This window comes from Odontesthes bonariensis, chromosome 4, assembly GCF_027942865.1.
Source record: "Odontesthes bonariensis isolate fOdoBon6 chromosome 4, fOdoBon6.hap1, whole genome shotgun sequence".
Classification (NCBI taxonomy): Eukaryota; Metazoa; Chordata; class Actinopteri; order Atheriniformes; family Atherinopsidae; genus Odontesthes; species Odontesthes bonariensis.
The window spans coordinates 34588054-34592759 of record NC_134509.1 but is presented as its reverse complement, the minus strand read 5'-3'; the positions used below and the strand labels follow the sequence as shown (position 1 = coordinate 34592759).

Genomic DNA, 4706 nt, shown 5'->3' with positions numbered 1-4706 from the left:
AGAACGTATTATTTTCACAGAGAATGGGAGCAAGAGTTCTTTTTTACCACTGTAAAAGATGCCTGCGTGTGTCTCATTTGCCTGGCGACTGTGGCGATACCAAAGCGGCACAATGTTGAGAGACATTTCAAGACCTCTCACGCAAGCTACCATGCTAACTACCCACCGGGCAGCGCACTACGAGTGGGAAAAGTAAGTGAGCTAAAGGCAGGATTGTGCAAGCAACAGTCTTTTTTCACAAGACCAGCTAAAAAATTTCAGAAAGCTACCGAAGCCTCGTTCAGAGCAACAGAACACCTGATAAAGAAGAAGAAGGCATTTACAGATGGAGACCTTTTCAAGGAAACTATGATGATAGTTCTGAACACTGTGCTTAAAGACGAGCAATATGGGAAGGAAGTGCTCTCCTCTGTAGCTGATGTTCAAATGGGGGCAAGCACAATGGTCAGGAGAGTGACAGCAATGTCCGACAACTTGACCGATCAGCTGGACCGGGATCTCGCGGAGTGCAGGTGGTTCAGCATCCAATGTGATGAGTCCATCGACAGCAGCAGCACGGCGCAGCTGATGATGTTTGTTTGGATGGTGTTTCAAGATTTCTCTACAAAAGAGGAACTTCTCACACTACTCCCCCTAAAAACCAGCACAAGGGGGGTTTATATCTACAACGCGGTGAAGGAGTTTTTCAACAACAGAAACATACCACTGGAAAAGCTGGTGTCGATTACCACAGATGGGGCTCCTGCGATGACCGGACGGCATGCAGGGTTCATCGCCCAGTGTAAAAGCGGCCCAGCGTTCCCGAAATTCGTACAGTACCACTGCATCATTCACCAGCAGGCCTTATGTGCAAAGGTGCGTTTTCATTTTGTATTTTATTGATTTATTTTATCCTTGTTGTAGGCCTACTATCCTATTTGTAATTATGATTATTGTGCATATTTTCCGCATCTGCTTGTAGACCTACCCTAGGACTACTGCACTTTTTGGTTATTGTTTTTAAGTGCTTTGAGTAAGAGTGATTTTATTTATTTTTTTGTAAGGTGATCGGCTTCGAGCATGTCATGGCTCCTGTTGTGAGGATCATAAACAGCATCCGTTCCAAAGCTAAACAACACCGAAGTTTCAAGGTGATGTTGGAGGAGCTGTCGGCTGAATATGGGGACCTGCTACTCCACACGGACATCCGATGGCTCAGCAGAGGACGGATCTTGCTTCGGTTTTTGTCGCTGTTGAGGGAGATCAAAGATTTTATGAAATCTAGAGACGAAGACACATCGCTGCTGGAGGACGTTGCGTGGCTACTTGACCTGGCATTTCTGATGGACATTACTGGAAAACTGAACAATCTGAACTGTGCGCTGCAAGGCAAAGGTAAGACTGTTACCGACATGATCAGTGCTTTAAATGCGTTTAAAGCACAGATGAGCATTTTCTCTGCGCATTTACAGAGAAAAAAGGTGCTGCACTTCCCCTCTTTGCAGATGGTGCTGAACGACAAATGCCTCTGCGTCTGAGATTTTCAAGAGAGTCTGGCTGCAGACCTGCACTGTCAGGACCCACAGACCTGCACTGTCAGGACCCTGTTGCAGACCGTCACCTGCACTGTGAGGACCGGAAGTGCACTGTGAGGACCGGAAGTTGATTCGAAGCCTTTCAAAATAAAAGCGTGTGTATCGGAAGCACGTATTTTTAAACGATTTTAAACGCTATATTTTTCAAGAGGTCCTCACAAATGAATTAATTAGTTAACAGTACGACATAAAATCTATCAATTCCCGGTCTATTGTTTTTATTTGTATTGTAAGCTTTTGTTTGGTCACTGCACACATTTTCTCTTAGGCTCATATTCATAAGTCAACATCTCACAAGATGCCATAGGCCTATACTGTACATTTTATTGTGTACTATAGAGTAAGTCACTGCTATTTCATTATCATTTCATTTTGACTTTATCGCACTGCTCTTTATATATATATATATATATATATATATATATTTCTTTCAATTAGTTTTTCTGTTGTATTATTCTGTATTTTTATCCTTAACCACCATAAATTTCATGTTTGGTTCTATGTCTATGCCAATTATGTTTTTGTGCTGCTGGAACACCTTAGTACCACTAAATAGTACCCTAACTCTTGATATCTACAGTATAATCTTAGTCAAATTATTAAGGGATCAATGAGAAAACATAAAAAACACACCAAGTCACAACATGATCAAATGTTCTGTAGTGTTTATTCAGTCAAACATTCACAATATGACAAAAAATCTTTGTTTTTGTCGACTACCTGTTCACAAAATATCAACATGTCGTTAATATTGTGAAATATCATTTTGAAAGGCTCCAGGATCGCTTCTCTTTCATCCTCGTCCAGTTCTTCGTTCCACAACCTCCCATACTGTAGAGCAGCCTCTGCCTGTTCCTCTTCCCCCATGCCCAGAACGTCAGGCAGGTCCAATCTGGCAGACAACAGTGGTTTGTTGGCCTCAGCCCACTCTGCTGCATGTCTGCAATTTTGAAGAATGCGATCTTCAACCGAGTCCTATGGAAAAGACAGAAAGAAAGATGTCTGTACTATAGCTGCCACACCAACAGTATCTGACCAATAGATACTGTGCAAAAGCTTACGCCTTCCACTGGTGTGTCCACATCAGCAAGTCTGGCTCTCTTGGAGACCTCTGCCTGCTGCTCTTCTTCCTGAGTACTCAACTATTAATATGAATACATGCATTATACATACTTTATACTCTTACCTGAATTTGTAGTCCAGTTTTCTCTGTCCAGTTGCCAGGATTTAGTGACTGGGATAGGTTTCTAAAAGACAGAAAGTGAGGTGTCAGATGTTCTTCACTGCAACCTACATTCCCTTCATTTTCCTTTTACCCTTTTACAAACCAAACCACAACCTGCCAGAAGTTAGTAGCGTTGGCTAATACTTATGAGTACAAACAAACAGACAAATACATTATGCTTACCTTTAAATAAAATGCCACCTTTTGTATGTGCCTCTAAGTGGCTCTGCAGCTTGGACAATTTTGCTGGTTTAAATTGTAGGCACAGAGGGCAGTGAAACAGTTTGCAACATGACGTGCAGCGTTCAATTTTGGGCGTAGTGCCGGCGGTTGTTATTGAAATATGCATCTGTAAGAGACAAATAATGTCGTAATAAGTAAAACTAAATTATATATATATATATATATATAAATGGCGCATTTAAGTGAGCACTATCGATACGATAACAACGCTAAAGACTAGCCAAAAGTAAAAAAACCTGATTCTTTAAAATTAATATAACTTTACAGTATATAGTTATTGAAATATGCATCTGTAAGAGACAAATAATGTCGTAATAAGTCAAACAAAATTAAACAAGTCAGCACTATCGATACGAAATACTAGCCAAAAGTTTTAAAAAAACCCTGATTCTTTAAAATTAATATAACTTTACATATAGTGTGCAACTTAACGTTCCAGTGAATAAAGACTGTTTCTGTTTCTTCGTATGAAAGAAAGTTGTTTTCACTCAACTTTTACTCACCTCGTCGTCTCCACAGTTCAAATGGGGAACGAAAAATACGTGCTCCTCGCTTGTCGCTTCGGGTCCTCACAGTGCAGGTGACGTCACAATGCATGTCTCCAACTAAGGGTCCTGACAGTGCAGGTCTGCAGCCAGACGCCTCTCGAGATTTTTGACAACGCTGCCATAAATTACTCTCAAGTCATAAACAGGGTTGGGCAAGAGTTTGAGAATAGGTTTTGTGACATTGATAAACTTGAGCCATGTGTGTCGTTCGTTGCGAATCCTTTTATGAACGTGGACACAACGTCCATTGCTGAGCAACTAAGTGCAATGTTCAGCTTGGATGCTGGGCAGGTGGAAATAGAAATAGTGACACTGCAAAATGACATTCACCTCAAAGCCCACCAGGCTGCAGCAAACTTTTGGGGCCTTGTTGATACAGAAAAGTACAGCGGTCTATGCACAGCAGCAATGAAGGTTGCCAGTCTGTTTGGTTCTACTTATCTTTGTGAATCCGCCTTTTCTGACATGAATTTCATAAAAAACTAACACAGAACACGGCTCACTGATGCACATCTGCAAGACTCACTCAGACTTGCCGTGTCAAATTACAGCCCACATTACGATGCCCTGGTTGCCAGCATGCAATGCCAGGCTTCCCAGTAAAACTGATGAAAGATTAAATAGGCCTATAAATACTTTTGTTTTAATCACTGTGATGGTGATACTTTCAGTAAAATGCCAAAGTAATTTTTTGTATGTTAGGCATGAGTAATTGATGGCCTATATGTGACATATGTGTTAAATGTGATACTTTGTTTTAATTGTTGTGATGTACATGGTGCATTGTAATCCATGAATTCAGTTCCTGTTGAAATCTGATTGAGTGATTATTTGAAAATATGAATACTTGCAGGATTTATAGAAACAAAGTGCTGATTTTGATATTTGTCTGTTTCCTTCCTTTTAATTAGGCCTATTGAGCAAATTTGTTAAAATGAGCAGTGTCCTCAAACAGGTGAATATAACTAACTAGTTTTACTATGAATAATAACACACAATTAAAGGTAAACCGAGCAAATTTGTTATGCCAGAAGCGTGTATCAAATTGGTAGCCCTTCACATTAATCGGTACCCAAGAAGTAGCCTGCAGTTCAAAAAAGGTTGGTGACCCCTGCT

The 4706-nt window shown here is 40.7% G+C and overlaps 1 long non-coding RNA gene across 1 annotated transcript; it reads right to left on the bottom strand.

The window, feature by feature from the left end:
* Positions 1–2148: 2148 nt before the first annotated feature.
* On the bottom strand, positions 2149–3605 carry LOC142379442 (uncharacterized). Its single transcript, XR_012769687.1, has 3 exons — positions 3546–3605; positions 2636–2821; positions 2149–2549 (listed from the first exon to the last, which is right to left on the bottom strand). It is a non-coding gene; the product is annotated as an uncharacterized LOC142379442 (long non-coding RNA).
* Positions 3606–4706: the final 1101 nt, after the last annotated feature.